At 41.8% G+C, this 27971-nt stretch overlaps 1 long non-coding RNA gene across 2 annotated transcripts in view; it reads left to right on the forward strand.

Moving 5' to 3' along the window:
- The window catches only part of LOC146060044 (uncharacterized), a 52873-nt gene that overhangs the window by 13110 nt on the left and 11792 nt on the right, over window positions 1-27971 (forward strand). For both annotated transcript variants that reach the window (XR_014470364.1, XR_014470363.1), the window contains exons 2-4: window positions 10455-10575; window positions 10736-10815; window positions 25628-25667. This is a non-coding gene — a long non-coding RNA (uncharacterized LOC146060044). The remainder of the gene's footprint in view (window positions 1-10454; window positions 10576-10735; window positions 10816-25627; window positions 25668-27971) is intronic.

A 27971-nucleotide genomic window follows, 5' to 3' on the forward strand; every position in this document is an offset into this window, starting at 1 on the left:
GGAGAAATTGGGGCACATATTTTGGGGTGCTTTTTCTCCTTCATACCTTCTGAAAATGAAAAATTTTGAGCCAGAACTGCATTTTTGTGTAAAAAAATTTAATTTTTCATTTTCACTGCCCACTTGTATCAAAATTGGTGAAACCCCTGGGGGTTTGAAATGTACACTATACCCCTAGATCAATTCCCTGAGGGGTGTAGTTTGCAAAATGGGGTGACTTGTGGGGGGGTTCCACTGTATTGGTGCAACATAGCACCCACCATTCATTCCACCAAAATCTGTGCTGCAAAATCCAAAAATCACTCCTTCCCTTCTGAGTCCTGCCATGCACCCAACTGGTATTTTTTGGTCACATGTGAGGCATTGCCGTACTCGGGAGAAATTGGGGCACAGATTTTGGGGTGCTTTTTCTCCTTCATACCTTCTGAAAATGAAAAATTTTGAGCCAGAACTGCATTTTTGTGTAAAAAAATGTAATTTTTCATTTTCACTGCCCACTTGTATCAAAATTGGTGAAACCCCTGGGGGTTTGAAATGTACACTATACCCCTAGATGAATTCCCTGAGGGGTGTAGTTTGCAAAATGGGGTCACTTGTGGGGGGGTTCCACTGTATTGGTGCTTGGGGGGTCTTGCTAATGCGACATAGCACCCACCAAAATTCCACCAGAATCTGAGCTGCAAAATCCAAAAATCACTCCTTCCCTTCTGAGTCCTGCCATGCACCCAACTGGTATTTTTTGGTCACATGTGAGGCATTGCCGTACTCGGGAGAAATTGGGGCACAGATTTTGGGGTGCTTTTTCTCCTTCATACCTTCTGAAAATGAAAAATTTTGAGCCAGAACTGCATTTTTGTGTAAAAAAATGTAATTTTTCATTTTCACTGCCCACTTGTATCAAAATTGGTGAAACCCCTGGGGGTTTGAAATGTACACTATACCCCTAGATGAATTCCCTGAGGGGTGTAGTTTGCAAAATGGGGTCACTTGTGGGGGGTTCCTAACTTTTAGCATCTTATGGTGCCTAGAAACCTACATGGTGCCTAAAAAATAATCTCATAAAAAGGAGGCTCCAAAATCAAGTAGGTGCTCCTTCTATTATGAAGCCTGTGGTTTGGTCAACGTGCACACTAGGGCCACATATAGGATATTTATGAAAACAAAAGAATTGGGGGAATCAATTTTTAGTCACATTTCTCTAGTAAAATGTACTGTGTTCCTTAGAAAAATGTATTAAAATTGCAAATCTGCAAAAAAAATGAAATTTTGAAATTTCACCTACACTTTGTTTTAATTCCTGTGAAACACCTAAAGGGTTAACAAACTTCCAAAATGCTGTTTTGAATACTGTGAGGGGTGCAGTTTTTGAAATGGTATCATTTATGGGGGTGTCTCACATACAAGTCCCTCAAAGTCACATCAGAACTGAACTGGTCCCTAAAAAAATCAGTGTTTGAAATTTTCTTGAAAATTTGAGAATTTGCTATTCATATTGTAAGCCTCCTAGTGTCCAAAAAAATTAAAAGGAAGTTGAAATAATGATGTCAACATAAAGTAGACATATGGTCTATGTTAGTTATTAACTATTTTGAGTGGTATGATTATTTGTCTCGCAAGCAGAAAATTTACCATTTTGCAAATTGCTAAATTTTCCATTTTTTTACGACATTTTGGTATTTTTCACAAAAAAACACAGACTGTATCGACCCAAATTTACCACTAATTTGAAGTACAATGTGTCACGAAAAAACAATCTCAAAATCACTGGGATAAGTAAAAGCAAAAAAAAGTTATCCCCACTTAAGTGAGACATGTCAGATTTGAAAAAAAGGGCTCTGTCAGGAACGCAAAAACTGGCTCTGTCAGGAAGGGGTTAAACCAAATCAAACCATCATCAGATCAGGGTCAGGTATTAATTATGGGTGATTTTAATTTACCTGATATTGATTGGAAAAATGAAACATGTAAAACAGCAAGAAGCAGTGGGTTCCTAAGCTTACTTAATTAAGGACCAGTTTATCACACAAACGGTAGACGCTCCAACTCGTAATAAGGCATTATTGGATTTGGTTTTAACAAATAATATAGATTTAGTTTCAAACACAATAGTAATTGAACACCTAGGGAACAGTGACCACAATATGGTTTCACTGGATATCAACTTCAGTAAATTACATCATAAAGGATCGACAAAAATACTAAACTTCAGAAAAGCTAACTTTAAATTATTCAGAGAAGCCCTAAAAAGAATTGTGTGGGAAACAGTTTTTGAGGGGATAAATGCTGAGGAAATGTGGGATACTCTAAAAAAATATACTCGAATCATTAACTATTAAATACATTCCTAAAGTAACTAAGGGTAAATTCAATAAAAAAGCCACCATGGTTGGACAAAAAAGTTAGGTCAGCAATCAACAATAAAACAAGAGCATTTAAATTCTATAAAAATAACTTAAATGAGGAGGCGTTCACCAAATACAAGGAATCAAACAAAATTTGCAAAGAGGCAATCAAAGTAGCTAAAAAGGGATTATGAAGAGCGAATAGCCACTGAAAGTAAAACTAACCCCAAGAAGTTTTTCAAATACATAAATAGTAAACGTATAATTAAGGACAACATAGGCCCACTAACCGATATCAATGGAAAAAGTTTTACGGAGGACAAGGGAAAAGCAGACCTGTTAAATGAGTTCTTCTCATAAGTGTTTACTAAGGGAGAGCAGACTGTGGAACGCACACATACCACAAGCGTGGCGAGCGCAGCGGATACCTTCACAGGTATCCGTGTCCCCTCGCGGGCTTCACAGGTATCTGCGGGCGCTCGCCACGCTTCGGGCTCGGTGGCTCGCTGGGTTTGCCACACTTTCTATTCTCAACTCCACGCCGACGTGGATAGTGGGGGTATGAAAAGGTTGTAGGACGCGTACCGCCGCCCCTCGTGGGCTCGCTGCGCTCGCCACGCTTCGGGTTCACGTTTATAGTGTGGGGGTGCATTTAACATTGTAAGCACCCATTAGGGTGCTTTATACAATGTTTAATCGCATTGTATGGCATTGTATGCCATATACAATGTCATACAATTTTTAAATTGTATGACATTGTACAACATCGCGCGATATCGCATCGCATGCCTTTTGGTATGCGATAAGATGGACGCCGCTAAAATACACAAGTACCGAATTCTCTACTAAGGAAATAATATTGAGGCTCAGCAAAATCAAAACAAATAAATCACCTGGGCCAGATGGGATTCATCCTAGGGTACTAATGGAATTAAGGGAGGAATAAGCTTCCCCTCTACATTATATCTTTGATAATTCACTATCATCAGGATAGGTACCAAAAGACTGGAGAATAGCAGAGGTAGTGCCATTATTCAAAAAAGGAAAAAAGGAGGATCCCGCTAATTACAGAGCTGTTAGTTTAACATCAATAGTGGGTAAATTATTTGAAGGATTTTTAAGAGATGGTATTCAGGAATATTTAGACCTTCATAGTTTACTCAGTAATAACCAGCATGGGTTCGTGAAAAATCGTGCATGCCAAAATAATCTACTTGGTTTCTATGAAGAGGTTAGCAAAAACCTTGATAATGGAAACGCTGTAGATGTGATTTTCCTAGATTTTGCTAAAGCCTTCGACACAGTACCACACAAGAGGTTGATAAATAAAATGGAGGACATGGGATTAGGGGCAAATATCTGTAGATGGGTAGGGAACTGGCTGTGTAATAGAGAACAAAGGGTGGTCGTGAACAGTGCCGTAGCTAATATGATTCCAGTACTAAGTGGAGTACTACAGGGTTCGGTTCTTGGGCCCATTTTATTTAACATTTTTATTAACGATATTGGGATGGGGTTACTTAGCAATGTATCCATCTTTGCGGACGATACAAAACTGAGCAGAGTTATTAAATCATCAGAAGATGTCACCACGCTTCAAAATGATCTTGACAATCTAGATGAGTGGGCAAAAAAGTGGAAGATGAGGTTCAATGTGAACAAATGCAAGGTCATGCACCTTGGGAGACATAACCAGTGTGCTAGTTATAACCTAAGCGGGGATGAATTGGGTAAATCAGTACTCGAAAAGGATCTAGATAACAAACTGGGGTGTAGTGCTCAATGTAATATAGCAACAAAAAAAGGCAAAAAACTAAATTCTCGCATGTATTAAAAGGGGCATGGAAACTAGGGACTCAAAAGTAATTATGCCTCTGTACAAATCATTGGTTAGACCACACCTCGAATACGCAGTGCAGTTCTGGGCACCGCACTATAAAAAGGACATCATAGAATTAGAAAAAAATCCAAAGAAGAGCAACAAAGCTTATTAGGGGAATGGAGAATTTAAACTATGAGGAAAGATTAAACAATTTGGGACTATTTACACTAGAGAAAAGACGTTTAAGGGGGGATATGCTCAACATGTATAAATATATTAGGGGCCAATATAAGGAACTGTCAAACACCCTTTTTTCTACCAGAAAGGAATCTAGGACTCGAGGCCACAAGTTTAGATTAGAAGAAAAAAGATTTTGTTCATCTATAAGAAAAAATTTCTTTACAGAGCAATCAAACTTTGGAACTCTCTTCCTGGAGAAGTGGTGTCGGCAGACACTATAAATATGTTTAAAATAAGGTTGGATAAACATTTATTGGTTAAAAACATCCATGGGTACGAATGATGCCCCTTTCCCACTGCAGGCTTTACACAGTAAAATGCCGTTTTTTTTAGCCTTTTTAAACGGCTAGAGCTGCAGTGGGAAAGCTCCAGGTTACCCGTGTAAGAGCCGTTTTTTTGGCAATGGGAAAGGGTTTTAAATGGTATTTAGAAATAATAATAAAGGTTAAGAACATGATTGGTGCATGTGATGTTTTTAATGACAGGCAAGGTTTACTAGAGAGTTTAAACGTGTTGCTTTGTGGTTTACACGGGTAAGTGTGAATGGGACATTTACTGCTTTTTTTTTTTTTTTAACTCAATAGATTTTTATTAAAAAATGTTCAGGTTATACAGAATCTGGGGGGGGGGGGGAGGGGGTAGCAGAAATAAAGAAAAAATAAAAGGGAGGGGGGTGTGTGGTCCAATAACAATCCGTCATACAAACAGTCGGTAATTGGTCATCAGTAATAGTTATCGATACATTACATATCAAATTAAACAATATACAGGCTTTACAGTGCAGTACAACAGTATACGACAGAGAGGTAACAGGCATGAGTCATGATAAGAGATCCTAGGATAGGTAAAGGGACAACTTTTTCTCAATAGGGTGCGGAGGTGGAGGTTTGTGAAGAGTCACTTATACTGTGCTTTATTAGCTCAGCGCCTTCTTTCGTATTTAGGAACTCTCTCCAGGGGTTCCATCGAATCGAAGAGGGTGGTGAAGAGGGGAGGTCTAGGGGAGCGTCTGTCTCCATTAGGAAATTCGTGTGGGTTTTCTGCACAACTCTAAGGTGAGAGGGAGGCGTAGACTGCTTCCAAGCCTGAGCTAGCGCAGCGTGAGCTGCGATACATATGTGGCCTAGCACATAGTGGAGATGGGAGGGAACTGTGTTAGGAAAATAATTTAAAAGGGCTATGAGTGGGGAAGGTAGGAGGAGTATGCCCAGCACCCTGTTGATTAGGTCGAATACTGCTTCCCAGTAAGTCTTAATTCTAGGGCAAGACCAAAACATATGGAACTGATGGCCCACCTCCCCACACAATCGCCAGCAGAATTTTGAGGATGACGGCCAGATTGAGTGTAACTTGTCTGGTGTGAGATATAGTCTATGAAGTAGTTTAATGTGCATTTCGGAATGGTTTAAACATCTAGACATTTTATACGAAGAGATAAAAAAATTTTCCCATTGGGATTCCTGCAGGGTTTGGCCTACAGTAGGAGCAAGTTTAATCTTTGTTCCTTTGGCCATGGCTAGCCATGGCTATTCTATTGTTCTCAGCTGCAATACATATTGTATTGCAGCTGAGAACAATAGAATAGCCATGGCTAGCCATGGACAAAGGAGCAAAGATTAAACCTGCTCCTACTGTATGTCAGATTCCCATCTAATTTGTGCTTTAGTCTTAGGAGAGGGTATCAGTTCTACTAGGGTTCTGTACCAGAACGAGATCTCTCCTTTACGTACCCCCCCAAGAAGTCTATTAACTAACCGCAGAAGAATAGGTGATAGTGTAACGGAGGGGATAGAGAGGCTGGTCCACCATGTCTAATCTGGTAATATTGCAGGATATCTGAGTCCGGAATAGAGAAACTATGCTGTAGATCTGTAAAGGGTCTTAGGAGGGGGCCGTCCAGGAGATCACCTAGTCTATTAATACCCAGTTTAATCCATTTGGGCGCATTGAGGTTGGGGAGGATGCGGGCCACCGTATAGAGGGAGATTAACGGTAAGTTATGGAAGTCCTTAGAGATAGCGCGGGTCAATTTGTCCCATATAGCCAGGGAAGCTCGGGTGGAAGGGCATTTACTGCTTTTAAATGGTAATTTACCGTTTAAAAGCTGCAGTGGGAAAGGGTCTTTGTGGCTCTTACCCGGGTAAAGACCCATTTAAAAAAAAACGGGTCTTTACCCGGGTAGGCAGTGGGAAAGCAGCATAAGTAACAAAATCTGTCTTTAAAATATCATAACATACTATACAACAAGGGATAAGCTACTATAAACATAGGTTTAACTAGATGGACGCAAGTCTTTATTCAGCCTCACCTACTATGTAACTATGTAATTCGATGAGTGGTCCTGTGCGCTTTGGAGTCGGGAGGTTGGACAAGTCCGACCTCTGACTCAGCCAGCCTTCTGGCAATGGGGGGTTGGGGCTGCATGCAATATATCCCGAGTGGCTCAAGGGCTATCGGCTGCGATTTCTCCAGGGGGGGAAGTCGCAGTAATGTAGTACTCCTTGTAGTAATTTGTTTGTAATATGCTTTTCTAATGATATGTAGAGTATTTGAAAGTTTTTTTTTTTTTTAAAGGATGAATGATTTCAGCCCTATTTCATAGTGATCTAACTAGATTGCTTAGAAATGAAGCACAGACCACTCTGTGTGTGCCCCCTCAGCTCACCGCTATCGCTGGGCTAGATCATTCAAGCATGCAGTGGAAATCTCGTTAGATCACCTGGTTAGCACAGATCACTCAGTACACATCGCTGGTGCATAGCATGTGTGTTAGCGATGTGTGCTAAGCTGCATCGCTCAGCACAGGGCTAACGTAGCCCCTTGTGCAGGGGCTTAAGTATGCAAATATTTTTGAGACCACAAATCTTTAGTTAACATAAGAAAACTACACAATGCTGTCTCACTGAAGTCTATAATGGAGGGGAATATTCATCTAGCTGCTGGGTTATTTCCACACTGGAGCTGTCCAGACCACACAGGCATGTCCAAACTATTTTCGGGGAGGCTGTGTAATACAGCGACGTAGGCAGAGGGCTACCCTTATGTTAGTGGTCACCGCAGTTTCTGCAATAAGATCGCAAACACTACTTGCTACTTTATATGCTGCGGTGGCTCAGTATAGGAGGTACAGCAGTTGCAGGTTTGCTCCTTTTTTTTTTTGATGGGTTGACCCTCCACCAGCAGGCTGCAGCCATGCGGTGAAATGTTGATAGGTTGGAATATATGTCACAGAATGTTAATGGTGTGTATGCTTCAGGCTTGTAAGAAAATGTGTGTGGAATATACTTAATTGTTTTTAAATTTTAACTATGGTGTCCATGGGATTTAATAGGATTTTATAGATTGGCTTGGTTTTAATGCCCAATTGTGCATTAGTTATTAAAAGTTCTATTTTCTAAATAAATATGGCTGTTTGCTGCACTTAGGCTCTTTTCACACGCTCCAGCACCCGCCGGGCGGCGAAACCCCGCACGGCCAAGAAGCCGTGCCGCACTGAGAAGTTTACAATGGAGGGGATGGCCACAGTCTGGCAGCTGTCCCTTCCAGTGGTGGGATCCGGCTGCGGCCGGGCCTTGGCCGTCCAGTGTGAATGGACACAATCGTGTCCATTATTAACTACTATGTGCGGTACAGCTTTTGGCCGTTTGGTGTTTCGCCGCCCGGCAAGTGCCGGAGCGTGTGAAATAGCCCTTATACTGTGAGAAATCTCCAATGTCAGTAAATAAGAGGTATGTGTGAAGTTATTGTAAGTAGCCGAGTTTACTGTGTGGGATGATGGCAGATCTCCTGAAACTTACCACATTTTAACGGCACCAATTGTTTTCAACCTCTTTGAATCGTGGTGCCCTAGGTCATCAGCATTTTTTATCGACACCTTTTTAGGCCAAAAGTTTCTTATTGAGAAAGTCAGAAAAGATATTAAAATAAGTACACTGTGCTTACCTGTCATCCTTATGTTATGTGGTGGCGGACAGGGCTGCACTTCTGCTTGTACACTTACTTGAATATTGGCAGCCACTATCACTGGTTTTGCCTATCACATTGACTATAAATAGTTTGCTTTGGTCCTGAAGCAACAATCCACTGCACCCAGTTTGGAACCACTGCTCTATACTAAGCTTTTGATAAAACTTTACTGCACACATTACAATCTTAGTAATTAGCAAGATGTCTAAACAACATCCTTAAAGCTACATTAAGAAAACTTTAGTCATTTGGGATAAGATGGCTTAAGAACCACTCAGGTTGCTATGGTTATGTAAAGTCCTTTGTTGGAGCAACTATTGAGTTACTTAATTAAAATGTTGCTGAAGAACAAAGCATTCCTTTTTTATGCAGCAGCAAACTGATAAAATATAAGTAATGTCTCTTGAAAACATGTGTGAAAAACACATTAATAGAAGAAAATGATTCAAAAAGATGTTTAATATTTTGTCAAATCTGCACTTGGGAGTTTTCCAAACAGAGGTGTTTTCTATTCCTGTCCGTCTATCTTTTTATTTACTCCCATATCCAAATGCGTGGTGCCAGAAGTATTTTGGATATCAGATATTCTCGTAGTTTTAAATATTTGCAAACCATATTTTGGAGCTGGGACACAAGTCTAAACACAAATGTATTTGTTTCATATGCACATTCTACAAATAAGCTGAATGTAATTTTATACAATCTTTTTTTAGCACGAAACAAGGTTTATGTATATACAAAAAGGTGCCATTATCTCAGTTGCACTTATGGTGGCCTCAACCTGGATATATTTAATGCGTCTCCTGCAGGCATGTCCAAACTATGGCCCTCCAGCTGTTGTGAAACTACATCCTGCCTTGCCACAGTTTTGCTATTAGGAGATGCTAAAACTGTGGCAAGGCATGCTGGGATGTGTAGTTTCACAACAGCTGGAGGGCCATAATTTGGACATGCCTGGCCTACTGCAGCACGAGTGCTGTTTTCTGTTTTCCTTGCAGTATCCTGGTAAGGTAGTGGCTTCTGACAAAAATCAACCCTAGTGGATATGTGTAATAGAGAATATAGATTGTAAGCTCCACTGGTGCAGGAAAGGATGTGAAAATACAAATATTCTTTGTAAAGTGCTGCTGAATAATGCTGCTTTCCCACTGCAGACCAGTTTAAAGTACTGGTAATCTTAAATGGTATTTAAAACGGTATTAGCATTCCCACTGCAGCAGATTACCGTTTTAAATACCATTTAAGTACCATTCCCATTGCACTGAACCGTGTAAAATGTAGAGTGCCTAATCGCCCCCCCCCAGTGTAAAGAGTGCCTAACCTCCCCCGTACCTGCCCTGTGCCCCCACCTCCCCTCCCCTTGTACTTACCTGCACGGGGATCCAGGCAGGGATGCAGGGCAGTGGGGAGGCAGCGGGGTCCATGCGGGGTCCAGGCAGTCCCAGTGCCGGATGAGAACTAGTAGTTCTCACTTTGCGCATATGTAATGAGTGCACGTGCATAATAATGAACCGCTAATTACATATGCGCGTATGTAATGAGCGGCTCGTTATTATGCACGTGCACTCATTACACATGCACAAAGTGAGAACTACTAGTTCTCATCAGGCACAGGGACTGCCTGGAGGCTAAATAACGTTTAAAAGGCATTCCCACTGCCTCTTAAACGTTATTTTAATGTGTAGGACTCTGCTTTAAAAATGGCTTGAAATACCATTTAACTTTAAACGGTATTTCAACTCTGGCACTTTCCCACTGCAGCCTTAAATGGTAAATTGCACTGAAAAATCGTCAATTTACCGTTTTTGAGCTGCAGTAGGAAAGGGGCATAAGTGTGCGGTCTATGTAAATAACTGGGAATGCATAATATTGTTATACATAACACATACATTACGGAAGGATAACAATTTTGGTTTGTTTATTTAATTTAGATTTTATTTTTGTACAAGTTGTAAGCTTATTCCTTGAATTCTTTTTGACACGGTTTTGTTATTATGACAGATTGTAGAAATATTGACCTCCGATGTCATTTTATCTTTAGATCATGTTCAATGATCTTTAATGTTGTGGTTTGTTTTGAACAGGAGAATAGGGCCAGCCAATGAAATCACAGAGGTGTTTCTGTGAGAGCCAATCTGCGTGTTGGAATCCTCTGCAGCATTTCCTTGTCACACTGAGGGAGTGGTGGATACACAGTGAGAAGAGGTAGGAAGATGCTGCAGGTTCCATCGTTCTGTAATTGTGTTGCTCAAATCTGCTATGTGTGATTATGAAGCAGCTGCATAATAGAAACCTGGACTGAAAAGTATAGATGTTCTGAAATATTGTTCTGAAACCCATTAAATGATTATTTTTTTCACTCTAGAAGCTGATGCAAGCTGATGCTACCCTAAACATACTGCGACATTGAAGAGAGGAGAACAATCTCTCCAGCATTTGTCTCAGGCAAGTAAATGGTTAAAGGTTTTAAGTGATGAGTAAAGTATCCAAAACTCTATGCTGTTACATTTATGTAGTCTTGTGGTGTATTCACTTTATCCTAAAAGCTGCAGGATTATCAATTAGTCAGAATTGTAAGAGACCAGCATGGAAAATACTGCATATGTGGTAACTTGTCGGTTCCGTGTGAAGATTTTGCATTAACAGCTGTTGAGCCTCAAGTTGGGTCACTCAACTGTGATTACATTAAGAGGCTGTCATGGTCTTGTGCCCGAATAGTGTTCCTGGAAAGTAAAAGAGCCTGCTCCCAATTGCCATGTTCTGTGGAGTCATCACTAGCTATTCGATTCTGGGAAATATACTTCCATTTCTCTTTTGGTAAAATGCTTTTGCTGTTTGTATAATTGATGTAAAAAAAAATCCTGGATACCTCCTCACTTGTGTAACAAAAGGACTGTGCTACATAAAATTCTCATCTGGGAGGGGTGGAGTTGGACTGTTGGACTATGGGTAATATTTTATGGTATTGCGCAGAGCCTTTTATATCTACTGGCAGCTGAGGTTTATACTAAACATTAACCCCTTCTGTTCCTTAAGAATTTTAGTTTAACTTGTGTTTATGCCTTTTAAGTTTTTCGCTAGTCATCTGAGGTGGTGCGAATCACCATCAAAGGCATTATTAACTGGAGTGTCATCTGGCCTTCTGAAGAGGACAAATGGCAGCCTGTTTTTCAGCTTGACTCGTTTGCCTTGGACACAGAGCCACCAGGGCCTATCGTAAGCAGGCCATTGCATGCATCTGCAAATGCTAATTCCTGGGATTGCAGGTTATTCTAGCAGATAGCGGCATTTATTTCCACTGTGACATGCATGTAAGTTGGCTAGGAAACAGTTACAATAAACAAGAAGCAGGATCAGGTGCGTGCTCTGCAGCATTAGACCCAGGGCTCCATCGCCATGTTGGTTTACGCCTAAGATTTAATAAAGGGAAAAGCCCTTGCGAGTTGTTCTAACAAATGCAGTGCATTAGATGACATTTAAGCTGTTTGCATAATATGTAATAGTAATTATCTGAACTTTCGTGGGTGATACGTATAATGTGCTTTACGTCTTTAGATCTTTGTGAGAGGTTAATGGAGTCCATATATAGCGTTCTCAGTTGCTGCTGTACAAATTGACTGTTTAGCTGAATAAAGACAATAATCTACTGTGCTAACACTTGCCTAATAAGCGTGAAGCGGCCAGCTATTTTTTTGAGCAAGTCTGTACTCTACTCCTTCTCAGCCTTGTGTTTATGTAGGCCTGGCCTCCTGCGTTTGCTGGAATTCTTGTTCCAAAGTTTTAATATTTATGGTGCCTTGGTAAAACAATTGGCAACGTGGACTGTCCGGCAACTGGATAGTATTTATATTTTTCTGCTTCAGCCACTCTACATTTCAATGTAAAAGTAACTTCTACACGAAAAATAAAAGCTGGCATCATTCAGACCATTCATCAGTCTGCGACGATGTCCAGTATACTTACTGGCCTCCTGTCGGGATTTTCTCCATTGGGATGCCGGTGTTGGTGTTCTGACCGTCCTATTGCTGCTCATTCGGATGTACTCCCCAAAAAATAATAGATACAATTATATACCACAAAATGTTGTAAACCTTTATTATGCAGGGTACACACCACGACAACCCGCTCACGATGCACATCGTGAGCGGGTCGTCAGTGTCTCGTCCGACCCGCTCACGGTGACGCGGGGGGGGCACGACCCGCTCACGATGTGCACCGTGAGCGGGTCCGATCCGATGGCGACCCGCACCCGGCTGTATGGTCGTCATTCAGATCCTACCTGCAGCAGGTAGGATCTCAATAACGACCGACAGACCCGCGGGACCGCGCATCGGATCGGTATCGGTCCACACCAGGACAGAAAAGGGCCCAATCCGCACACAATCTACATCCAATTGGTCGGAATTGGATCTAGATTGAGGGGATCGGGCCCTAGTCGTCCTGGTGTGTACCCAGCATCAGTCCCTTTTCATTCATTAATAAAAGATGTAAAATGAAACCTAATGACAGACTTTATGCATAACATTTGGGAATTCACATTATATGTGACCACCGTGCTGTGGTGTCTTAATCTAAGTAATCAGCTAAATGTATTACTTGGAATGCCCTACATGAGAGTTCATATTGTTTTGCTTGTTACCATACCCACTGATACATTGGGGCAAATTTCCTGAGATGGGAGTTCTATTTCAGATGAGATGTTGCTATGGGCAACCAATCAGGTACAATCTATTATCTTCTCGAAGGTGCTAAATAAGTAAGAAGTATATTTTGATTGGTTGCCCATAGCAACATCCCATGTGAAAGAGAACTTCCATCTTAGTAAATTTCCCCCATTGTATCTAACTAGATTAGAATTCCCCTCTCCCACCCTCTTTTTTTGGGGTTTCGGAGGGAAATCATTTAATAGGTGTGTACGTGTATCACTTTCTTAACCAGAGCTTAAGGTGCATGCACACTGGGTGTTTTTGCCCAGCGTGTATGCACAGCGATTCTGGGGAAAATCGCTGGGCTATAAATCGCTCAGTGCATACACTGAGCTATTTTCACCCGTCCAAGCGAGGCTAGTAGTACCTGCAGATGAACGTGGTGGCGGCCAGTGATGATGCGAGAACGTACATAAGCACTCCGCGTTTATTGACGTGCCATACAACCTGGGTGGTTTTGAGCTGAAAGCAGCTTAAACCACCAAATGTGAGCTGCTTTTAGCTCAAAATCGCCCAGTGTGCACGGGCCTTTAGTATCCCTCCATCTGCACTAATTTATGGAATCATGTATTGTGCTGTAAATGGCTGACGATCGACAGAGAAATAGCATTCTGTTAAGTGGCTGGTGTTGGTTGCTGTGATTAGTTTCAGCACCGTAGTGATGATTATTCTATGCCATTATATTCTTTCTGAGCACCAGGATGGTCTGCAAAGCTGTAAATTTGTTTAATGTGATAGACTTTCGTTTTAATGTTTGTGGTTTTCACAATGCATTTTATTTAACTGTAGCTGTTAAATTTGGCACTGAGATCTGTGCACGGCTGGTGTGATGTTGCTCTTTCAGATAGGGGCACAAAGCATGAATTACTCTGTAATGTGACTTTCCTATTTTAATAGCACCTGTTAGTTGCTGCTGGCCTAACACATGTGAGTATACCACTCTCCGTTCTGTGTTTTTCCCAAAGACTGGTTTCTCACCAGTATATCCGCAGATCAGTGGATCTGTAGATATCTTTTAGATGGATTGGGCAGCGTGTTCTTCATACACACTGCCCGATCTGTTAGGACTGACATCACAACTGGTTGGGCACATCTGCATCTACATCTATTGGCCTGATTCACTGTTACATGCAAGGTTGTTTTGCACTGCTGTAGATTGTAAGCTTGCGAGCAGGGCCCTCCTACATTTTGACTATCTGCAAATACCCTGTTTGTTGTATCATTGTCTCCTTTTGTAAAGTGCAACGGAATATGCTGCGCTATATAAGAATCTTAATAAATAAATAATGCGCACAAGACACAATTGCTAACATCTGCGTTTTTCTTGACTTTTCAAGTACCATAGAAGTCACCCGGATTTTCACTTGTGGCTATATGGAACGTGTAGATTGAATTGTTGGCCTATTTAGAGGTACGTGAACATCTTACACACTGGATATGGCAGTTGCAAGTGTATACCGATAGCGATGATTGCTGCTCCCATGGGCATATGTATCAGGGCATTTCCGCTGCACTGATAATTCTGCATATTACAGATGGAAAAGCCATGTAAAGCATATATACGCATCCTAGCGAACAGGTCTGATACAGGCCCTATGTACTATAAGAGGACAGTGCTAGTAGCTCTCTTGTTGGATCATGATTGTTATGGTGTAGGACATGATTTCTTTCATGTTCTTCTAGTTACCTGAATGTTTAGTCTCCCTCATGGCTGTATAACCAGCATGCTGTCTTCTGTCATACTCAGAAGTGGTATACATATGGATAACCGGTGGTCAGGATACCGATACCGGCATCCCGATGTTGGGAATCCCGACAGGTATCCCCCCCCCCTCCAACCTCGCTATTCCTGCAGCCTGATCCTAACCTTCCCCGCTAGTGCTTAAACCTAACCCTCTTAACCCACCTCCTAAAACTAATCTCCCTCTCCCAACAGCCTAATTCAATGGTTTTGCCTGATATTTTGACCATAATTAATTTGTGTTAAACCCGGACCTCCAACCCGAGGCACACCTTGAAGGGTCCCAAGGCACCCCAGGGTGTCACATCACCCAGTTTGGGTACAACTGGCCTAACAGTAAGTGCCCACCACCAGTGCCTAAATCTAACTGCCCACGACTCGAGATGCTGACTGTTTGGATTCCGTCCTCAGGTTTCTGATCCGCTCCGAGGTTCCGGCACCGGTCATCTGACGGCAGTCGGGTTGCTGACAGCATACCTCAGAAGTTTACTCCATAGAACTTTGTGTTTGTTTTTTGTTTTTTTAATTTTGCACTGCTTGGAAAGAATCCCATCACACACAAAGTGGGCTGGTTTTGATTACACAGCTACACATTAAACCAGTCAATGAACAGACATGGTTAATAAAGTCCCATTTTACTGTATGCAACAGCTGTGCAGATTATTTGTCACCTGTTTACATGGCTACTCGCAGCTATTCACCTTCAGGGCAGGTTTGATATACTCCTAAGTATTAATGGGAGCATGAACATAACATGTACTGGCAGTAGCGTGCTTTCTAGACCAGTGGTAGCGTGCTCTTAAGACCAGTGGTAAGCAACACATGGCAGCCCCCCCCCCCCACCATGCCCTGCCACAGCTTTAGCATGACCTGAAAGCATAACTATGGCAGCACAGGATGGGATGTATAGTCCTACAGCAGCTTGAATGCAACAGGCTGCCTGCCTCTGCTATGGATGAAAGTTTAGACCAGGGGTCCCCAACCTTTTTTAGTAGTATGAGTGCTGCATTCGGAGGGTGCCACTATAATACTTACTTGCCAACCATATAAAATACTAGTGGAGCAGGTCTTTTCAGCATAGTCTCTATGGAAAAAAGAAGTGTGTGAATGCTGTGCTGCCACCAGGGCCATTCCTTAAGTACACATTCCTCTTTCCCATCTAGCAACACCACCACAACCCCTATGTAACAGTTTGCTTTAAAATCACTTTCTGTTTCGGATTATACAATTCTATTAAATGCATGGAAAACAGGCCTTTATTGTTAGCATGTTTTTACGTAACTCTGCAATTTCTTTAAGTAAAAACCATTGCTAAATTCATTAATCAATTTTGGCGTATTTATTAGTGCAAAACATAATACTTTTATTATAAAAAATAATGAAGTATAGGAGATCCATTTAAAGGATATACTTAACTGTTCTAGAATCTGTTTCTGTTTGAGTAGAGCTAGAGCAGTGGGCATAGAGCGATTAGTGGCCAACTTGTGATTATGATGCTTACCCCCCCCCCCCCCCCCCCCAAGAAAATAAAAACACCAAAAAAAGGTGGCTTTTAATGAGGGCAAGAGTGGCAGCTTGTGCATGGCTGGTCCAGACCGTCATTGCATAGTAAAGGAAAGGGTTATTATTTGTAAAGATGTGCAGATCCAGATTTTAAAATGGGATCTTATTGGCTATCATCATTTATAAATCACTAGTTCTTATCCATTGACCTTTCTATAAATGGTAGTTCTGTAGTTTCACGGCGCCAGCATGGCGCCGTGCTACTTCCGGGTTCTACGCTCGCCACAAAATATGTCAAAAAAAGTAACTTAACTCCATGCCAACATGGATAGTTCATACCCCCACTATCCATGTTGGCATGGAGTTGATTTTAAATAGCGTGGCGAGCGTAGCGAGCCACCGAGCCCGCAGCGTGGGTGAGCGAAGCGAGCCGTGAAACTACAGAAGTACCCTATAAATATTTATAATCTACACTCTCATGTCAGAATGCGCTGTTTCTTTAATAGAAACTCCTTCTGAAATGATCAGTTCAGATAGTCGGCCATCTATGAGCAGTTATGAGTGTTTCCACCATCTCGTGGCTGGCCATCGATGGTAAGATTTCATTGGTTAAACCAAGTGGCAATTTCCTAAAACAGTATGTGCACAAGCAACTAGCAATGGTTTCTACACCCTTTGGATCAATCATATTGATCATTGATGGTGGACCTGATGGTAGTTACACCTAGATGAAGACATTGGGCGGTATTCAATGAGAATACCTGCGAGGTGCAGCGAATCCTTTTTAGGATTCGCTGCACATTCGCCACGTTCCGGAGCCGGCGGGCTCCAGTATTCAACGTGTCAGGGGCTCGCTGCCCCTGACTGGTGAATATGAGCTCCTGCGGCGAATGCCGCAGGGAGCCTCAGGACGGTGGCAGGCAGAGAGATGGAAGTCTCTCTGCCTGCCCCAGAACGTTTGTGGGGGGGAGGTGGACTCCCCGGGTGCCAGGCAGCACAGGCTGCCACCCGGGGGTGCCAGCAGGGGACCGTATATTCACTATACCCGATCGTAACGATCCGGTGCAGTGAATATATGAATATGTAATGAGCGGCTCGGCTCCGGCGCCCCCTGCTGGCTGCTGTGTAAAAAAAATAAAATATTTTTTTTTTAAATTAAATATATATTCATGTGATTACAGCACATGAATAAAAATAGCATGCCCCTCCTCAGAATAAAATTCCTGATTTTTTGACACCAAATGTAAAAAACAAAACACTTTATTTTAAAAGTTCACATTCCACTTCTCCATAAAAAGATAGCGATTGCTACTCGGTGAATCATGGCGAAAAAAACCTTCAAATGTATTCGCCATGTGGTCATTGAATAGGGTGATTCACCGTTTTTGTCAAAAATTCGCCAAACAGCACAAATTCGCCATAAAAACTTGGCGAATCAGGCTCATTGAATACCGCCCATTCTCTTGGCCACACTAGCTCCGAGGATGCAACCTTTGCAGTAAGAAACAGGATTTTAGGATGTGGCCTACAGTATAGGGTGTATTCAATGCTTTCTGCAAGCTGCGACAGCAAGCAGTGCTGCTTGCTCGCTGTCACAGCTCGCAGGGTCAGTATTCAACTGACCTTCTACACACGCCGTTTCCCCGTTGCTAAGTCTTTGGAGCGAGGGTCAAACAGCATATGCGGCAGTTAAAACAGCGAAGCTCGCAGCTAAATGCAGCGGGCTCCCTGCCTTAACCGTTAGCTTTGCTGGTTGGGGGGATCCTCATTGTCCTCTGACAGCAAGCATTTTCTAGGCACGTTGAATAGGGCGAACGGCCGGCAGGGGGGTTAAACGGCGAGGATCGATTTGTTTTTGGCGATCCCCACCATTTCACTCCCTCGTCAGCCGCCTATGTTGTGAAATCCTGAGACCTGAGTACTCATGTTATCATATTTGATAGTTTCAAGAAAGATAAGTTGCTATGATAGGAGTTTTTTTGACTGTAACCATTTCTGCCATGTGGAGTCTGTCATTGTGGCTCTGAGGTAAGTGGCCTTATTTTGTGATAATTTATTACCTATTTTTAAGAAGTGATTCGTTCCATTACTTAGTACTCTTAAAGCATACACAATATTACAAGTAATTGCAACTACATCTTATTTAAACTTGGTACGTTAGTTGTCAGTTTCCCCCAAAATAAGTTTTCTTCAGCAAAGGCTAAGATCATTAACAGGGACAAACCTACCTGCCCCAGCAAAACCCACCACAGATCATAGGAGGAAGCCGCCGCCCCCCCCCCCTCACCTTCGCTTTGTCACTAGTACGCCAGAGCTCCCCTGCCGCAGCTGCCCCAGCCGCCTGTCAGTCATCAGACAGGCGGCAGGCTCATGGATGTTTCGTGGCGGCTCGGAGGACTGGGGTGCCTGAACTCTCCCGAGTCCCCCCGAGCCTGACGCCCATGTCACTACAGTATGGTTATTGGCGGCAGGGGAGATCCGGGTACGCCGGAGTGGAGGGACCGATGGGGACCAACAGGAGGGGTGGGGGCTTGAAGGGGGGGGGACCCCTAAAGGTAGTGCGCGAGTGATACTTCGATGGAGGCACCACTGGCGCGCACCTACTACATAGTGGTATGCCCGGAAATTTTCCGGGACAGCCCGCTGCGGCAGCGCAGCTGAGCCCGGAAAATTTCCAGCCATACCACTCAAGTGGTTAAGATGCAGTTGCTGACCATATAGTCAGATTTTACTGCATGTTCAGACGAACTGATGTCTGCAGCTGTAGCACTTTCAACGAATCAGAACCCATACTGGACTTGTGCAGTACTGGACTGGGACATGCGCAAATTACCGAACATCAGTACTTTGTGTCTTTTGCCACAGATCCTTCAGAATCTGAATCGGGTCCATATTTTATGTGTTAGTAAGGTATTTTCAGTGCTACTGCCATTATACTAAAAAATACACTTATTTACTTTCTTTTCGGTTACAACTGGCATGTATTTTTTTTTTGTGTTTTAAAGCATGGGTCCAAATGACCCATGCTTTTTGTTATTGCAGTTGTAACGAAACCACATTTATGTAACCGATCTCTTAAGGGTATAGCAATTTTCTTTTGCAAGAATGTTCTTATTAGATTCATGCAGAACAGAACACAGAATGTTTTGTCCCCAGTAAACCATGTCGCCCTGACATGCACCTCTACATGACTTGGTAGAACGAATGCAGCGTGACTCGACACATTCAAAAGGAAGGCCAAACTTGAAAAAACAAAACCAAGACAATAAAGCCAAGAAACAAAGCAGATCACTGTGTTACTGTAATAAATGTTCACCCACTTTCAGCAGGCATCTTAACTGCCCTAGTCAGAACTACGATATAGCCACAAAAGCTATATGTGTTGATGCCTGGTGTATGAAGTTTTGAGGGAACCATAATCTCCTTTCATAAGTGCCACAAATCTGTCAGTTTGATAAATATATATATATAATTGTAGAACTATATTAGCAGCACTCACAAGGCTTTTGTTGCAAATAATAGCAGACTTTAATCCGACAGGTTTCGGGGAAACATCCCCGTCATCAGGGAACAAAGTACAAATGATCTCACAGAACATATAAATACAAAAACACACCCCAGGACACACCTCCACCTGTGGCAGCGCGCAGATCCATCAGTCCGTCACCACAATTGGATCGTCCTAATTGTACTGGACATGCGGTAAAATTTACTTATACCGCTAGTTCTACAAGACAGGTAGACCCAATAAACTAATGAGGTGCATGGTATATATTGCAGAATGGGAGGCAGTGTCAGGGCACCCTGGTCTCTGGAACTAAACAGTTTTCTACAGCTGCTGAGTCTTCAAAAAGGCCATACGTGGCTGAAACGTCAACCTATTAAATACCTAAAGAGATGAACCTGTGAAATGGTGATGTAATAAAAAAAATTTCATTCCTTTTTAAAAATTGGTGAGTGCCCTTATTTGGACCTAAGTGGCCCTATGGACTAATATATGTGGAACAGATATCTGTTACCTTAGAGCACAGGTTCTTGAACTCGGTCCTCCGGTCCCCACACAGTGCATGTTTTGCAGGTCTCCTCATAGAATCACAAGTGTAGTAATTAGCTCCACCTGTGCTAATGAGTGCACCGGTGCACCTGCTGGGCGACCTGGAAAACGTGAACTGTGTGGGGTCCTGAGGACCGAGTTTGAGAAACCCTGCCTTAGCGGAAGAACCCCAGTGTTGACAGTGGATGTCTGTGAGTGCGGAATTGGTGATCTATACAATTTGTTCAAAGAGCACTCACCAGTCTTCACGATTTTTGATGCAAATAAAAATGTAATACATCACCAAAGTCTCAGGTATTATGTCGACATTTCTAGGCACACCGGGCCCTTTGTCAAGACCAAATGAATGGGTGGGTCACAGCCCCAGAAGATGATATATATATCATATGAAGATAGTATATAATTTGGTCAAGGTAGTTGATCTACCTCGTGATTTCAATTTGATTATTTTATGAATTGGTTTCTTAAAGAACATTCTTCAATATCCTTATTTTGTATTGCTGACCATTATTTTTTGCCATACCCCTGATGAAGTCGCTTGATGAAACGCGTTGGGTATTTTTATGAATAAATAGATTTACTATATAATGGATACTGCATCTTGTGCGAGTACATACTGATACCGGACATTTGAAGAAAATACTGATTGTGACATTTTTATCATGACATTTTAGTATTATCATCATATTGCATTATTATTGCTGGGTGGTACTTTTAGGTTTAATTTTAGAATAGAGCTCACCCTAGTATTCTTCTCCTTCTCGCCCCCCCCCCCCCCCCCCCTGCCCCTCACTAACAGGAGGGGGCTTATTACAGGTTCAAATAGGACTTTTTTTGCTTTTCAGAAGATAATTTACTGTAAAGTATGCTTAGTTTGTTCTGCAACTATATTGGGCTATTGTTTGTTTTTTGTTTTTTATGAAACTTTTTATTTCAAACTATTTAAAAATACTTTTATATTCTAAAAACACACTAGGTGGCCCATTCACAAAGGTACAAAAGAATCTAGCCCATTTTCCGGTACGGATTTTCTTGTTTGGACACTTGCCCATCTGTATTGTCATGTTTTTTTTTTTTTTTTTTTTCTTTCTCAAGGCAAGAAACCTGAACACTGCTGAAGACAAAGGCAGTTAGGCATGAAGAAGGAACAAGTGACTTGCATTAAGGCATATAAAGGTACTTGTGTACAATCACGGCTCCCACGATGTCCATCGCATAGCAAAAAATCGCATGCGATCGCATCGCATTCGATTTTTAACAGAAATGCATTGAAATTAGTATCAAACATGTTCAATGGCCCCCAAATGTAATTTTTGAGGCTGTACAACCCCCACTATCAACGCGAACCCGAAGCGTGGCGAGCGGCGGCGGTACGCGTCCTACGACCTTTTCATACCCCCACTATCCACGTCGGCGTGGAGTTGAGAATAGAAAGTGTGGCGAGCGCAGTGAGCCACCGAGCCCGAAGCGTGGTGAGCGGACACGGATACCTTCACAGGTATACGCGTCCCCACACGGGCTTCACAGGTGTCCGCGTCCGCTCGCCACGCTTCAGGCTCGGTGGCTCGCTGCGCTCGCCACACTTTGTAATCTCAACTCCACGCCGACGTGGATAGTGGGGGTATGAAAAGGTCGTAGGAGGTGTACCGCCACCCCTCGCGGGCTCGCTGCGCTCGCCACGCTTCGGGTTCGCGTTGATAGTGGAGGTGGTACAGCCTGAAAAATAACATTTGGGGTCCATTGAACATGTTTGATACTAATTTCAATGCATTTGGATGCATTTCTGTTAAAAATTGCCTGGCATCGCATGCGATTTTTAAAAATGCTTAAAACTGCAAAAATCGCATGCCACTACATTTGGCATGCGATGGGAGCCGTGAAAGTACACAAGTACCCATATAAATAACAATTGTGCATAAATGTTTTCTACAGAATGTTCTAGATATCTTAAAGCTGGTACACACTGGGATCTACGAAGTAGTGAAGAGAGTAGAAAAGTGCGAGTGGAGAAGTTGCAACCAATCTGCATTGTAGTAACATTTATAATTTGCATGCTATAAAAGGATACAGAGCAACTTCTCCACTGGCTCCCTTCTCTACAGTTAACCTTTTAGCATATCAACCCCCTTAGTGATGTGGGTCCAGCCTGACATTAGTGCCAATGTGACGCCTCATGTGGCAGGTCCATACACACTTGCCGATGCCGTGTCCAACGGTGGCAAGCCATGTCACCCAATGGCCCTGTTGCAGGACTTTCATGGGATGTCTCTAGCAGCACACACATTATGAGTACACACTGGAGCAGTTCACGTTTTCCAGGTCACCCGGCAGGTTCACAGGTGCATTCATTACTCATTGACAAATATGAAAAGAACCATAGGTGGAGCTAATTATTTCACTTATGATTCTGTGAGGAGGCCTGCAAAACATGCACTGTGTGGGGTCCCGAGGGCCAAGTTTGAGAACCTGTGCACTGGAGGTTTTACCCAGTATTTCATGCTGATGTGCGAGATTGGGTTACATATCGTCTTACAAAACAGCCATATGCAGTCGTATTCATTTGTATTAATAATACGAATACGAAAAAATGTACTCTTAGTAAATTTCTCCCTATGTTGCGGCACTGTGCTACCCAAAAAAAAAAAAAACACATTTTAAGTTTCATCCTGCACGCTACATAGAAAGCATTACCTCGAACACTATAAACATACACTAGAGGTATATGAATATGGATAACTCTAGAATACACAAGATGTAAGATGAGGATGGAGGTACTCATTGTGCATAGGGTTGACCATTGCTGACTCAAAATCATTGATGGTTTATAGCCAATGTTTTCTGTATCTATGTTAAGACAGTATATGGTAACATTACTCATGTTTGCGGTGAGAGTATCAGCCAAAACATTGTACTTGTTTCCTAGCACGGCGCCGACTACGTTAATTGCGTAGAGGACTATTCTTCGTAAAAAATGCGATGCAATTTTTTTTTTAGGTTATTTATTCACTGCTTTTATGTGCCCAGGCCATCGCATCACATTACACCTCCCGCAAAATTGCATGCGATGCGTTTTTTTTTAGTTAATTTATTCACTGCTCTTATGTCCCCAGGGCCATCTCATCGCATGGCATCGCACATCCCGCAAAATCACATGCGTTTTCTGGGGTACTATGCCATGACATTAGGTATACAATAATATGATTTTATATCCCAAAAATAGGTTTAACGCACTCCCCCCCCCCCCCCCCCCCCCCACACACTATCCACGCCACCCCGAAGCGTGGCGAGCGGCAGCGGAACGCGTCCTCCGAATTTTTCATTAACCCACTATCCACGTCGGCGTGAAGTTGATTTTATATAGTGTGGCGAGCCCGAAGCCTGGCGAGTGGACGCGGAATACACGTCCCCTCGCGGGGCTCGCTGCGTTTGCCACGCTTCGTGCTTGGTGGCTCGCTGCGCTTGCCACACTATATAAAATCAACTCCACGCCGACGTGGATAGTGGGGTAATGAAAAAGTCAGAGGACGCGTTCCGCCACCCCTTGCGGGGCTTGCTGCGCTCGCCACGCTTCGGGGTGGCGTGGATAGTGGGGGGGTGGGTTAAACCTATTTTTGGGACATAAAATCATATTATTGTATACCTAATGTCATGGCATCGCACACCCTCTAAAATCGCATGCGATTTTGCGGGACATGCAATTCCATGCCTTGCGATAGTGGGGTACAATGGCCATAGAAAAAATTACATAGAAAAAAAAAATCGCATTGCATGCAGCTATAGTGGCACATGCGATGCAATTTCCCTACGGTGCCGTGCTAGGAAACAAGTACCCAAAACATTAATACAGCTTGCCTTTTAACCCTTTGAGTACAACATCTGTGAGAGAGATGCAAAATATCCAGGTGCATTTATGAATAACTTTAGGTACTTATGTATTAGCCGGGTGCCCGGCTACGCTACGCTGACAGCGTAGCTTTGGCTATTTTTGAGTCCTGTACGTATAAAATGCCTCAATGTATCATCAATGACCTTCCGAAAATGATGTAAGTAGACGGTATGGAGTGTCTCCCTGGAGTGCAGATGCTTCTCTTAAACATTCTGGTGGTTTATTTTTTTGAAAGCTACTAGAATTAGGGAGATATTTTTCTTATTCCAGATTTTTGGGCAAAATCTGTAAAATGCATTCCTGTCTCTATGGAATATCTATTTCTTACCTCAAAGGCACTTTTTATTTTTCATACTTATTCATTATTTACCATTTCATGATAAACACCACAACATTGTTCACAACCAAAAAAATCTATAAATTTATAGAAGAAAGGAAAAAACATACATACATACATACATACATACATACATGTATGTCATATAAAGAAATAAAAAGCTCTCTGTAGGGAAGAGATGGTGAGGACATCCAGAAAAGCACAATGGTGAATATGAAAAGAAAGTCAGGTTTTTGTGTTTTTTTGTTTTTTTTTAAAGATTTTTCTTTTACGGTAATTTGGTTTCAATGCATGTCCAAAAAAAAAATTTTATTTCAAGAAAATTGTTACCATATTAGAAAGAGAAATAAGTAAAACATGAATATTACAATAATATGAAGGGTAATAGGGGTAAATAGCGGGGGCTACCTATTCAATGCTGTCTTTAGCGACAGCATTGAAGCGGGATCACAGCAGAGCTGTCGGGCCCGTTCTGTCGATAACGGCCTTGGATTGTCGCAATCCCAGCCGCAGATTGCCAATCCACGGGCGTTTTCGTGGCTACGCCACCCTTTGGCCGATCGGCAGACGGAACATTGAATCCCATCTGTCGTTCTGCAGTTGATCATACTGCAAATGGGCAAGGATCACAGCTGTCGGGAGGGATTGACAGCTGTGATCCTGGATTGCACACCCCCCCTAAGTAAGCAACAGAAACCGGATTATATCTAAACAACAAATCAATAAAACTGTAAAATCTGTAATTTGATCATTCTAACATAGAACTATAGGTTCGTGAGAGGAGAAAATTAATATAAATAGATATAAAAGAACAAGGAGATAAGAAAAATAAAGTAAAAGGAGAGGACCGATTTAAGGATAGATAGTGGCGTGGTCAATGTCACCCATACCCTTCACAAGGTAACAGAAAAAATAACAGGTTATTCAATGGAGCCTGAGCATGAATGTGGTCAATTCATGGCGACCAAAGCTTAATGAATTTGGAGGGGTTTTCATGACTAATAGAAATATTTTTTTCTCAACCCTATAGGTGGACCAGACAGCATTGATCATGGCAGTAATAGAAGCAGGTAGGGGGCTCTTCCACTGAGCAGCGATATGGCATTTTACTGAAAATATGACTCATTTAATTTTTAAGTAAAGGGTGGGGTGCGTGGTAAGTAATGTTAAGTATTATCTATATGAAAAAACAAAAAACTGGTTAGAGAAGTGCACAGATTAGAGAGTAACAAAAGTTTAGGAAACATTGATGAGAGACCAGAGAAAAGCAGGCCACCCCTGAGAAGACATCTAGCATATAATAAAGCAAAACACATGATTTTGTTGGGCAGTATTGTCTATTCACTTAATGTGGGTATATATCCTGGTCCTAGAAAAGTTATACCTTGCTATTAACAAATTTTCCGAAATCAGATGGAGGTCCACCAAAGGAGTCTGTGGACAGAAAGTTGCTTTAGAAAATTGCGTAAATCTAAAAGCTATTGATTTAGTTTTCCTCTCTACCTCACCTGTGCTCCTGTCCTGTTCTTCCCTTCCTCTACTTCATCTTCAGTCTCCTCGACAATTTTGACACCTACTTCTGAACTGATGCTGATTTTAGTTCTGATGCTGATTTTAGTTCTACCAGCTATACCCCTATTTATACTGTATTTTTTTAACACACCCTGTACGTTACCTTGTCATTTGTTTTTTGTTTGCTATGTACGGCGCTGCGGACACTTTGCGGCGCCTTATAAATAAACGTACTACTACTATTTAGTTTAAAGATAACTTAGTGCTATTGTAAGGAATAAAATGTCAAATAGAACGCATTTATTGAGTAGTTATTAATGAGTAATATGGAGTTTATTCAAAAAGAGAATGAATTTTTGTGTATAACTTTGGTAGATGGAGTTCCATTTTTGCTTTGATGCATAGCACTGGTGGAAAGAAGAGCTTTATGGTCTACTATCAAATAAACTCTTAACTACATTTTATTTTACTGGAGTTTTCTTGCCTGTTAAAAAACTGGAGAATGATTCAAATAAATCTTTGGAGTGTCCCATATTTTCCACAAGCCAAAATAAATAGGGATTTTCCTTCAACAAACTTTACAATTGTAAGAATCATCAAAGCAGCATTTCAAGCGGTGTAGTAGGACTGCCTTTAAGCAGCCATTGAACATTTAGGGCCAGATTCTCTAAGCTTCAAAAGTGATAAAATGAAGAGCGATAAACAGACAGCCAATCAGCTCCTACCTGCCATGGCACAGACTGTGTTTGAAAAATGTCAGGCAGGAGCTGATTGGCTGGCTGTTTATCACTCTCAATTTTATCGCTTTTGAAGCTTAGAGAATCTGGCCCTTAATCATAAGACATTTAAACAAGGACCAAAGTTCTTGCAATGGCTATTGTGTTAAACACATTTTCAAGCAGGTTTTCAGAGTATGCCGAAAAATGGATTATCAGTGAGAGCCATTAATAGTGAAGGGTACACTCATAGAATTACCTTTTTATAGGATGGTAAGAACTGAAGGCTGTCTATTAGAAAAAGCAAGAATGCTGAGAGATGGCTCCAGTCTGTGCAAGATATTTTAGCATGGAGTAGGTCCAGTTAATTTTATGTTCACTAGATCTTCAGGGTGGATATGTAATTCAACATCTTCAGTTCCTCAGACTTTGTGCATTGGAATAACCATTTGCATTTTGTTAACTCTTCCATGGATGTTCACTTATGTTCTGGAAGTTTTTATGGCTGCTGTTTGGAAACAAGGACTTCTGGTACGGCTTTATCTGGGTGACTTTTTTTGGTAAATGGAATTATATTGCCAGCAACAGAACAAATTTTGAACTTCCTAAAGGAACATAGTTGCGAGTACAAATATAAACCACAAAAAACAAAGGACGGAATGTGATTGCAGATTTTCTGTATATTTTGCAGCAATAATGATGGTATAACAGACATAATTATCACTTTACATACAGTACGTATAAGGTCCCTATCGGCTTGCAAGTTTGGACATGAGTGAATCTAAAAATCCAAAAATCTGGAGTGGCCAAAACTGTCCTCAAGATCTACCAACAATTCATGTTTTTTTAGGCAACATGTGGATCTAGAGTAGGAATGAATGCAGCAGGTTTGAAAATGTGACAAATCCAGAGAAGAAGCGGGCGCTGTGATAACTGCAGCCTAGGCTTGGCTTCTCACATTCAGGAATGGTGCAAGGATTTGGGCGATTAAAGTGAGAAGGAACGGTCTTACAAAAGTAGTTTATAATAATGTATCTTTAGACCCTTGTATTATTTACATTATTTCATATTGTTGTATTGGGAGGAGTTTATTTCTGAAATAATTACTATTACTACTTTTCTGTTATTCATTTGTACTTTTATGAT

The sequence above is a fragment of the Crinia signifera genome, chromosome 2, assembly GCF_055691185.1.
Source record: "Crinia signifera chromosome 2, ASM5569118v1, whole genome shotgun sequence".
Lineage (NCBI taxonomy): Eukaryota > Metazoa > Chordata > Amphibia > Anura > Myobatrachidae > Crinia > Crinia signifera.